This window comes from Notamacropus eugenii, chromosome 1, assembly GCF_028372415.1.
Source record: "Notamacropus eugenii isolate mMacEug1 chromosome 1, mMacEug1.pri_v2, whole genome shotgun sequence".
NCBI lineage: Eukaryota > Metazoa > Chordata > Mammalia > Diprotodontia > Macropodidae > Notamacropus > Notamacropus eugenii.
This window is the reverse complement of record NC_092872.1, coordinates 39676342-39688521: the sequence shown is the minus strand read 5'-3', so window position 1 is coordinate 39688521 and position 12180 is coordinate 39676342.

Genomic DNA, 12180 nt, shown 5'->3' with positions numbered 1-12180 from the left:
TTGAATTTTTGGCATAGGAAGAACTTTATTGAATGAAGGCCTCCAGGTGGCATAGTGGGTAAAAATATTGGGTTTGCATCAGGAAGACCTAGATTCAAGTTCTGCCTTATATGCTTGGTAGCTGGGCAACCTAAGCAGATCACTTAACCACTTTCAGCCTCAGTTCCCTCATCTGTAAAATGGAAATGGTGAGATCACTTACCTCACAGGGATGCTGTGGGGATCAAGTGAGATAATGCTCAGAAAATATTTTCCAAGAGTTAAACAACCATTATTATGTTTGCCCTTGTGACAGAATTTGCCTCATCTTACTTTGAGTTATATAATTCAACTTTTTAACTATAAGAATTAAGGGAATATGGGAAGAGTAGCCGCTTCTCTTGGGAGTCTGAAAAGTGAGTCATCAGAGGGAATCCCAGGGAAATTGGGAAGGAATGGTAAACTGATCATATTTGTTTGACAAATGAACTAAAAAACAGAGGGATCCCCAAAACAAAACCAGAATTTTGTGGATACTGCAGGAGGAATCTGAAGTTTAAAAAAAAGGGATGACAAGAAGTCTTTTTATAGTTTGTACAGGGAGATGATAGAAGTCAAAAAGGATCCGTGTCAAAAGCCATCAAAGAGACAAAGTATGGGACTTCACCTTAGAGTAATATGATATCTTCCCCAAATGATAAATGGCCAAAGGATATGAGCAGGCAGTTTTCAGATGAAGAAATTAAAGCTATCTATAGTCATACAAAAATGCTCTAAATCACTATTGATTAGAGAAATGCAAATTAAAACAATTCTGAGGTACTACATCACAACTATCAGATTGGCTAATATGGCAAAACAGGAAAATGATAAATGTTGGAGATATGGGAAAATTGAAATACTAATGCATTGTTGGTGGGGTTGTAAACTCCCCCTAATCCTCTCATTGACTCATCTCATTTTTCAGATGAAGAAACTGAGGCCTAAAGAGGAGTGACTTACCCAAGATGACACGGATAGTAAGAAGTAGATCCAAGACTCAAACGCATATTCTCTGACATCAAAGCCAGGGAGGAGTCTTTCTACTATAGCACATTGTGTTTATTTGTGGTGGTATTTAATATATTTGCCAGGAAAACGAATCACTAAGAAAAATAAAAACAGAAATTTTATCATAATTAACCTATAAAGTTAAGAATTGCAGCAGATTTGGTCTAAAAGAAAGGGAAAAATACCAATTATTTATCAATACCTTAATGTGTTTTCAGAAAGCAGTCACAAATTTGAAAGAGGACTTGGCCTTCCATTCAATAGAATGTAAATTCCTTGAGTTCAGGGGTTCTTTTTCTTTTGTCTTTCTATTTCCTGCTCCCAGCACAGTGCTTGGCACACAGTAGGTGTTTGTAGATTATTAAGTACTTCCTATGTGCAAGACCCTATGTCAGATATCAGTCTCTCTTCCCTAAGACCAACTGAGGTTCCAGGGGGCACCACCACAAATTGGTTGCTGTCCTTTGTTCTTGAAGAGGACCAAGATGGCATCACTATGTTGGGTTTACCCTAAACTATTGCTCTTGGAGTAATCTGAAGCCTCTTCTAATAATCAGTATGGGGAGAGGCTTAAATAGACAGTTATTTACAGCTGTATGGGTCTTGGTGATTCTTTATATAAGAATATTTATGTTATAATGTATCTTATTTATTTTTTGTCAGCTGCCTCAGTTTATTTCAGTAAAGGGGACCTGACTTGTCTAAACACCTAATGGTGGGTATTGGTGAATTGATGATTAATTACACAGGAGTGAAGTGGGGAGTTAATAGATCATTATTGCCACTCACTCTTTAGTCTTTGTGCTCTGAGGGCTCTGATCTGCTGCAGGGCAGGCAGAAGAGAAGAGGAAGGAAGAATTCAGAGCAGAGAAATGCCAAGGGTAGTATGAACCTAGAAGTCCTGCAAAAGAGAAATTTTGAAGGGCAAGTGTTGCAACGGATAGACAAAAGATGGAATTAAGGTGCCTGGGAGAAATATCAACAATCTCAGCTATGCAGATAATACCACTCTGATGGCAGAAAGTGAAGAAGAATTAAGATAGTCTCTTGATGAGGGTGAAAGAAGAGAGTATAAATGCTGGTTTGAAGCTTAACATCAAAAAACTAACATGTTGTCAACTGGTCCCATCACTTTCTGGCAAATGGAGGGAGAAGAGATCGAAGCAGTGTCAGACATTCTATTCTTTGGCTCAAAGATCATTGCAAATGGCAACTCTGGCCATGAAATTAAAAGATACTTGCTCCTTAAAAGTAAAGCTATGGCAAATCTGGACAGAAAGATAAGAAGCAGAGACATCCTGTCACTGACAAAAGTCCATTTAGTCAACGGTTTTTCCAGTGTACGGCTATGAGAGTTAGACTACAAGGAAAGCTGAGCACAGCAGAAACACCTCTTTTGAACTGTGATGCTAGAGAAGATTTTTGAGAGTCCCTCAGACAGTAAGGAAATCAATCCTTAATCAATCCTTAAAAAAATTAATTCAGATTATTCACTGGAAGGTCAAATACCAAAGCTGAAACTTAAATACTTTGACCACATAATAAGAAGACAGAACTCACTAGAATAGACCCTGATATTGGGAAAGATTGAAGGCAAAAGGAAGAGGGAATGACAGAGAATGAGGTGTTTAGATAGTATCATAGAAGGTACAAACATAATCCTGGACAGACTTTGAGAGACAGTGGAGGATAGAAGGGCCTGATATTCTATATGTTCCGTAGGGTCAAGAGAAATCAGACAAGAGTAAGTGACTGAGAAATAGCAAATACATTGCCTGGCACAGTGTTATTTAAATAAACGTTAGTTATTATCATTAGTATTATCACTAACATCATTATTATTACTGAGGAGCCAAAGAGCTATGGATGTCCCTTTCTTTTTACACAATGAAGTCAACTGAGGCCCCAGGGGCACCACCACAAATGAGAGGAAAGGATCCCAGGATAAAGATTACTCTGCAGAATAAAGACCAGAGCTCTTGTGGTTCAATAGAACTCCCAGGCTCCCTGTCAGTCACTGCAGCTTATGGAGCAACACAGCTCGAGAGACTGAAACGTGACTCAATCTCAGGTTGGGCCATCTGGATGCAACAGAAGGAGGAGAGAAGGGGAGAAATTGAATCATAGACATAAATAAAAGAGCAAGTAATCACCCAGCAAGCACGGTCCTGTAAAGGCTGGTATTTTTTAAATTTAAATTCATAGCTTAATTTTCCAGGTGCTGGGGAGACAAACAGAGAGTAAAAACTGTAGCTACTAAATTTTTCCAAGGCTCTTTCGGCCCTAATTCGATGCACCATTCCTCTTTCCCACTTCACGTTTTTCTCTCTTGAGGTTCTTAGGTGAGCTCTTTCTTGCCTATGCCCCAGAAAACTACTCGTGAGACTTTTAGACCCCAGATCTGGAGTATGATTCATGGAGCCTGAAGAGAATCCTGTAACACTAGAGCTAGAAGAAAGTTTAGGAATGATCTAAACCTATTCCCTTGTTTATAGAAGAATCTAAAGCCCAGAGGGGGAAAATTACCTGCCCCAAATCATGTACTTAGCTAGTGTTAGCACCAGAAGTTAGTCAAATAATATTTATTAAGCACCTTCTATGTTCCAGGAACCATGCTAAACACTTAGTGAAAGAAATTCATAATGATGGCAATAATTATATATAGCTAGCGTTCATAAAGCCCTTCAAGATTTGCAAAGTGATTTATAAATATTAACTTATTCGACAGCAAAAAAATAACCCTTGGTCACCAAGAGTTAATGGTCTACGCAGGGGAAAACCATGCAAACAGCTCTGTAAAAGCAAGATATGTACAGGATAAACAAGAACTGAGCCACAGAGGGAAGGCACTAGTTTTAAAGGGATTGGGAAAGCCCTCTTGCAGAGGGAGGAGCATTGGTTGAAGACGTGGAGGAAGTCAGAGAAGCTTTGTGTCGGGATTCACAGCTCAGAGTTCTTGACACTGAATTCGGCTCTCTTTGCAACTTTGTTTCTTTAAGGTCCGTTTGCCTCATCATTTCTAGGACATAGGGAAGTTCTCACAGAATGAGTCACATCTCTAAAGTACCATTGGTGAGTCCAAGTGGAACGTGCATCCCTTATAACCTACTGGCCCAGGCTTGGTTAAAGCTAGATAGCAAATAGAAAATCAACAATTTGAGGATTTGGGGTGGGGTGGGGGAATATTCTGACTTTCGGAGTTTAGCCAGAGGGAATAAAGGAAAATGAGATAAAAGGACAGTGAGAAGGAGAGCTACAAAATATGCAACTCTCCTTTACATTTTAAACAAGGAAAGAGGCACTTGGTTTGGAATACTTTGTGAGGCATCCATTCACCAAACATTAATCATGACTGTTGTGTGCAGGTCACCTTTCTAGAAATTGTGAGAGATGCAGTTTAGATAACTTGATCTCTGCTTCTGACCTTTACAACTTGATAGGCGGATGAGATGCAGACAGAGATAACGTTAATGCACCATTTTATAGGATTACTGCATTAAAGAAGTACAAAACAAAACGTTAGATAAGAACTGATCTTACAGTCGTATTGTTAACCTTGTTGTTAAGTTATTTTTCAGTTGTGTATGATTCTCCATGACCTTATTTGGGGTTTTCTTGACAGAGATACTGGAATGTTTTGCCATTTCCTTCTCCAGGTCATTTGACAGATAAGGAAACTGAGGCAAATAGGGTTAAATGACTTGGCCAGGATCACATAGCCAGTAAGTGTCTAAGATGGGATTTGAACTCAGCAAGATGAGTCTTCCTGACTGCAGGCTCTGTATTCTATCCATAGTTCTTCCTTGATTCTCTCAGTGCCATGTGCTGAATCTCAACAATGTCCTCAAACATAACAGTTTTTTTGTAAGGGCTCAGACATTTTGGATAGTCTATTCCAGACCACTCAGATTATTTTTGAACCTGTCCTTCCCAGGACCTTGATATATCTCATGGCTATAGGTAATTAAAGAGATGTTTCCATGGCATTGGTTTGTTTTGTTTTTGACTAGAGATCTGTAGCCTATGATTTTATTGGTATAGAGAGCTGGTAGAGAGGAACTCCCTCTTCCCAAGTAGATCAGAACTTTTATCACTTAAAGTCTTAGAAAATTATTTGGGGGAGGCGTGGGATGCTCTGAAATGTTAGAATTAAACCCTGTGTGCACACACACTCTGTGTGCCCTGGGTGTGTGTGTGTGTGTGTGTGTGTGTGTGTGTGTACGTGTGTATGTGTGTGTGTGTGTTTGCTACTATTACAAAAGGCTCTGCAAAATTCTGAATTAACTGGATTCATATCTTACCTAGGACTAAGGAAAGAGAAAAGTCAAACTCCTCCCCTCAACCCTACCTGGCCCAGGTGAGTCATAGTATCAGAAAAGACTGGGTTTGTCCACTTCTCTTACCTGGAGAGCTCTTTCTTCCTAGCATGAAATTTAGCATTGCCTGATCTTTCCCTCCCTTTTGCTGCTTCCTTGGCAGAGTGCTACAATCCTTTTAGAATGAGACTGTTCAGGATATGTCTACTTCTTTGTTAGTTAGATCAGGGACCTTAGCAGGATGGTACCTAAAAGGCCTTCAAGGCAGCTTTGTAGAACTAATGGTTCATCTATTTCAGAGGTCCCTGGTTCTCATACTTAACTGATTTAGAATGATTTGGGTTTTTTGACCTTTTCCTTGTCTTAGAGCTGAGGTAGTATATTCCATAACCAATCAATCAATCAACATTTATTAAGTACCTACTATGTGCCAGGCATATATAGGGGATACAAAAAGAGACAAAAGTCCCTGTCCTCAAGGAGCTTACCATCTAATGGGGGAGATAATAGGCAAACAAATACATATGAAGCAGTCTATATACAGGAGAAATAGGAAATATTTTAAAAAGGTAAAGCACTGGAATTAAGAGGCATTAGGAAAGGATTCCCATACAAGGTGGAATTTTAGTTGGAACTTAAAGAAAGCCAGGAAAGTCAATAGGCAGCTGAGGAGAGAAGATTCTAGGCATGGGGCACAGTCAGAGAGAATGCCGGGAGCCAAAACATGGGGTGTCTTGTTCATGGAAAAGCCATGAGGCCAGTTTACTGGACTGAAAAGTAAATGGGGGGAAATAAGGCATAAGAAAACTGAAAAGGTAAGACTAGGTCATGAAGGGCTTCGAATGCCAAATAGAGCATTTTGTATTTGCTCCTGGAGGCAACAGGAAGCCACTGGAGTTTATTGAGACGTCGTCAGACTTACACTTTGGGAAAATCATTTTAATGGCTCAGAAGAGAATGGATTGGAATGGTGAGAGACCTGAGGCAGGCAGATTTACCGTCAAGCTATTGTAGCAATGCAGACTGGAAGTAGTAAGGGCCCGCATTAGGGTGGTAGTGGTATCAGAGGAGAGAAGGGGACATATTCGAGAGATACTGTTGCAAAGGTGAAATCCATAGGCCTTCCTTGGCAACAGCTTGGATATGAAGGATAAGGGGTAATGAAGGATCCTGGATGACTCCAGGATTGTGAATCTTAGGATGGTATTGTCATCTACAATAAAAAGGAAGGTAGAAGAGAGGTGGAGTTTAGGGGGAAAGATAATGAACTCCATTTAGAATATATTGAGTTTAAAATGTCTACTAGTTATCCACTTTGAGATGTCTGAAAAGCAGTTGGAGATGCGAGTTTGGAGGTCAGCAGAGTAACTGAGTTAGAAAAGGTAGATTTAAGGATCCATCAGCATAAAGATGGTAATTAAACTCCTGGGAGCTAATAAGATCACCAAGTGAAGTAAGTAGTATAGAGAGAAAAGAGAAGAGGGCCCAGGACAGAACACTAAGAGACTCCCATGATTAGTGGATGTGATCTGGAGGAGGATCCAGCAAAGGAGACAGAGAAGGAGCAATCAGATAGGCAGGAAGAAAACCAGAATATAGTAGTGTCCTCAAAGCCTAGAGAAGAGAGTGTCAAGGAGGAGAATATGATCAACAGTATTAAAGGCTGTAGAGAAGTCAAAGAGAATGAGGATTGGGAAAAGGTTTCTGGATTTGGCAACCAAGAGATCATCAGTAGCTTAGACAGGGTAGTTTCAGTGGAATGATTAGGAACCTAGATGGTAATGGGTTAAAGGAGATTACCTACAAAGGGCAGAAGAGATACTAGATAGTTAGCAGGGATGGAATGTTCAAGTGAGGGTTTTTGCAGGATGGGGGAAACATATTTGTAGGCAATAGGAAATGAGCTGGTAGGAGGGAAAGATCGAAAATAATTGAAAGAGTAGGGATTACAGAGGGGATAACCTTTTGGAGGACATGGGATAGAATGGGATCACTTGAACAAGTAGAGGGGTTAGCCTTGGTAAGGAGTAAGGCCACTTTATCATGTAAGTCAGGGATGAAGGAGAAGAGAGCATCAGAAAGCACCTGAGTGATAGGAGATAAGGAAGAGGACAGAAGAGGGAGTTCACAGTGACTGATCTCAATTTTTTCTGTAAAATATGAGGCAAGGTTCTCATCTGAGAGAGTGGGGGGAGAGGGGACCATGAAAGGCTGGAGGAGAGATGAAAAAGTTTGTAAGAGTCACTAGTGTACATATACTATAATGTGATAGTGAGTTGATCAGCAAAGTATAGTAGGATTACCTAGCAGTGGCAGGAACCTAGTACTTTCTATTGAGTCATTTTGAGGCTAGGAAAACACTCCATAGTTCCATTTATCTTTTCTACTGGTCATCCCCAGATCCCCACATCTCACTGGTACCATGGCATGTAAATTACCCTGAAACTCAGAGAACCTTCAGGGACTAGGGACACTAGAAAGGAAAGGATATTGCTTCTGGCTGCTGTTGGTAATTTTGTTGAACTAGCAAATGCTCATTTTCCTGTTACAAAGGGAACATGATTTAAGAACTGACTGAAACAAACTCATTTTCACTGGTGACTTGACTAGGTGAGGACAGTTTTTGATTGAATCATAAAGTTACAATAGGACATACACACTCTTTTTGAATCAATCAAATCCATTGTATGAGAGATTGAGTCACACTCTAAGCAATTTGTATAAAAGGAGGAAGCTAATTCACAATTGGGAGATGAAAGTCTGAGTGTCTGCATTTCAAAGGTTAAATGAGAATGGCATTTCTAGCATGCTTTTGAGAAGTTTGAACTGTGACAGGGAAGGATGATCTTGGCTCTCCAGACATTTTGGAGTGGAGGACCCAAGCTATTGGAAGTCCTACCAAAAAGTCAACTCTTCCCTCAACTTCCTCTTTCAATACCTATCCAATCCATTAAGTGCAGTAATGTAATATAATCGATTATTTTGTTATCCAAATGTTTTCAGTAAAACTGAATTTTGCCTCAACCATAAAGAGGCGAGAAGTCAACTCAAGATAGACATAATGATAATGTAACATCTCCCTAGATACAATGAATTTTCTTATGTCATATATTTCCTATGATATATTTCATATGTCAGCAGAGCTGGGATTAGAACCTAGAAAGTCAATAAACAGCTAGGACTGAGTCAGGAAAGTTCAAATCTAACCTCAAACACTTACTAGCTACATGACCATAGACAAGTCATTTAACTTCTATCTGCCTCCGTTCCCTCAATTGTAAAATGAGAATAATAAGCGTACCTCACAAAGTTGTGAGAATCAAGTGGAATGATGTTTAAAAAGCACTTAGCCCAGTGCCTGGCACATAGTAGGTGCTTAATAAATACATAATCCTTCCTCCCTCTCCTTCTGACTCCAAATTAAATTTTCTACTATACAATATTACAGTTATTATATAAATATAAGCATATACTGCTAAGTGGCGAAAGTTCATGCAATTCAGTTACTAAAGTATATACTTCTAAACAATGCCTTATAATTAACAAGTTCAATTTTTAACTTCCTAATGTGATTTTTTAAAAAATCTTTCCTCAATTTTACTTATTCTTTGACTAATTCAGTAGCTCAGTACAGATTCTCTGTCTCCCAATGGCAGGTAATTTCAGGAGCTGATGCATGGCCAGGTTGATCCAAAGTAACACAAATTTACCCTCTTTCCTCTGAGACAGAAGTCATCAAGCATCTTCCTCTGAATTAAATCCACTCAAGCACATGTCAACAAACAAAACTGGGGTAAGAAAAGACTAGGGAGTAGCAGAAGGACATGAATTACAAAAACTAAGATCTTTTCAAATTTTCTAACATTTCACTGAATATTCCCTTTTGACACTCATTGTTATATGAGATTGCTGGCCAGCCTGCTACTAGCTGACAGTTCAGTCAGTCATGACAGAGGAATGCAGGAACCTCTAGGGACTTCTGCCTCTCCTCAGTAGAAAATAGGTCCCCCTTCCCTCCCTACAGGCAGCAGTCAGAAGATATTGCTTCATAAATTCTGTCTCCTCTCTACCTTGTAAATAACTAGGTGGGGATCACTTTCAGTCAAGGTCAGGGAGGTTCCCATATAGGTCAGTGACCCACCAAATGTTTCCATATGATTGGGTCTTTGAAGGAAGTTTTCTCCTCATTCAAGGGATCAACTTCTCTCACTCATACACACTCCCACCTTGATCTTGTCCAGAATTTTTTTCTTTGCTGGGAAATTAGAATTTTTAAAAGGTATTTCACATTTTAAAGGAAGACAATGGCAGCTGAACTAGACTAAAAAACATATATAGAGAAGCTATTTTTCCAACTATTAGCTTAGGATCATCACATTTAGAGCTGGAAGGTACATAGGACATTAACAAGTCCAGTTGCTTCATTTTATATGTAATCCATCTTTGGCTCTGCTCATTGGGAATAGTGCCATGAGAGACATGAAAATACTAGGCAAACCGTCCAGTCATCAGGAAAGTGACAGAGGTAGTAAGTGAGCAGGATTCAAACCCAAGTCCCCTGAATCCAAATACAGTGTTTTTCTCCCGTACCAAATAGCCTGGGAGAACCACCTCACCAGGGTCTCTCGAAGGGGGGTGCTAGAGTCAGCTCACAGTGACTCCCAAATGCTGATTATTAGGTTTTTCAGTGTCAGCATTTACACCTGGGAGACTAGCAAATACCACAAAACAAGGCTTAGTGTCTTCTTTTGTTAATTGTCTAGACTTAAGGAAGTGATGGAAAAATGTTAACCATACAGATTAAACTTTAAAATGTGTCAGACATTTATAGAAAGTTGATTGTAAACATTTACCAAGATACCCCTAGTTTTTTGTGTCTCTGTCATATTTCCTCTTTGGGAAAAATTCTATTCTACTAGTTCAATTAGTGTAGCTTTCCAAAGTTCTACTAGAAGAAACTTTACTTAAAAGGCTGGCAAGATGAAGGTTGAAAGAATAAAGCTTATAAAGTCTTGAAGGGTACAATATGGTGGACAGGGAGTTGTTCATTAAATCTTTGTATCTTGAAAACAAGTCTAAACTGTCTTCCATAGATCTTCAATTATTTGAAGAGCTATCATTATATCTCTCTAGATTTTCTCTTTTCATGCTAAAAATTCCAAATTCCTTGAACCAGTTCTTGAGTGATATAGTTTCTAGTCTCTTCAACTCTCTGGTTTTCCTCTTTGGGATATACACCATTTTGTCCTAATATGTAAAGCCCAGAACTTAATAATGACTAGAGGACAATAATATAATTGCATTCCAGATCTCCTATCTTTTCAATATGCTTTAAGACTATATTAGTTTTTCTTGGCTGTTTTGTTACACTTGAGTCATTATTGGATTAATATGTCACTGAAATATTTTTCAAGTGCATTGTGGTCCAGTCATACCTTCCCATTCTGGTATTTGTATAATTGATTCTTTGGGGTGTAGGGTGTGTTCAGGGAGGACCAGCACCTTTGGTGTGATGGCTGCCGAGCCCTTTTCAGGGCTCTTCCCACCTTTGGTGTCTACCTGTTCCACCTAACTCTCATCTGTGGCTCCAAGAAGTTGCAGCATGCGCAGCAGCCACACCCTGGTAAACCGTTTCAGCAGATGGGCCAAACCAGGTTGAGTGTAACCAAGGGATCTCAAACCATTGGTGAGTTAGGGGGCTATCTACCCCAAGCATGTGAAGAGTTCATCTGCTGGAATGGGTGGATGAGAACAATTTGTTCCAACGGCCACAAAGGCAGATGAAGCAGGTAATGTGGAGCACTTAGAGCTTGAGTCCAAAAGACACCAAAGATGCTAAGGTCATCCACTGCATCCTGAGCCATTGCCTGCCATCTTGACTCTGTCCTGCCTCTGGACTATGATGACTCAGGAGGAGAGTGAGACTGATGACTTTGTGTAACTCTGCCTCACTTAAATTCATTTTACACAGGAATCAAAAGACATCACCCATACCATTTCACTGTTATGCCTCAAAGTCCTGTGGCAACAGGCAAGGGATGAAGCAGCAGGTGCCAATACACTGAGAGCTATAGTCATGACCCTGCACACAGGTGGCCCAGGCCATAGGATTGTTTCTCACTGGAAGCAGCAGTGGGACTCAGCAGTGGGTGTCTGAGCAGCCTTTTAAGGATCACACTGCTCACCTGCTGGTGTGAGGAAGAGGGCTAGAAAAGGTGCCCTAAACATTGCCTACTTACCTAATCCTGGCCTGATTATCAAGGCAAGTGGGGAATCCCACTATGTGGTGGAAACACAAAAAAAGTATGAAAACATCTGCAAAGATGATTCCACTCACCATTGGCACATGGAACATGTGCATACTAATAGACAACACAAAATTCAGGAGACCTGAAAGAAGAACTGCTTTTATTGCAAGAGAACTCAGTAAGTATCACATCCAAATAGCAGCCCTGAGTGAAACAAGGTTGGCAAATGAAGGCCAGTTTACTGAAGTTGGAGCTGGATACACCTTTTTCTAGAGTGGGCGCAGTGAAGGGGAGCACCGTGAAGCTGGCATGAGTTTTGCAATCAAAACTAGTCTAATCAATAAGCTGGTATGCCTGCCAAAAGGAGTGAATGACAGGTTCATGACAATATGATTTCCACTCACAGGAAAATGCTATGCCACCATCATCAGTGCCTATGCTCCCACCATGACAAACCCTGATGAAGTCAAAGAAAAATTTTATGAAGACCTAGAGACCCTTATCATCAATGTGCCAAAAGAGGACAAGCTTATAATACTGGGTGACTTTAATGCTGGAGTAGGCTCAGACTACCAGACTTGGCAGGG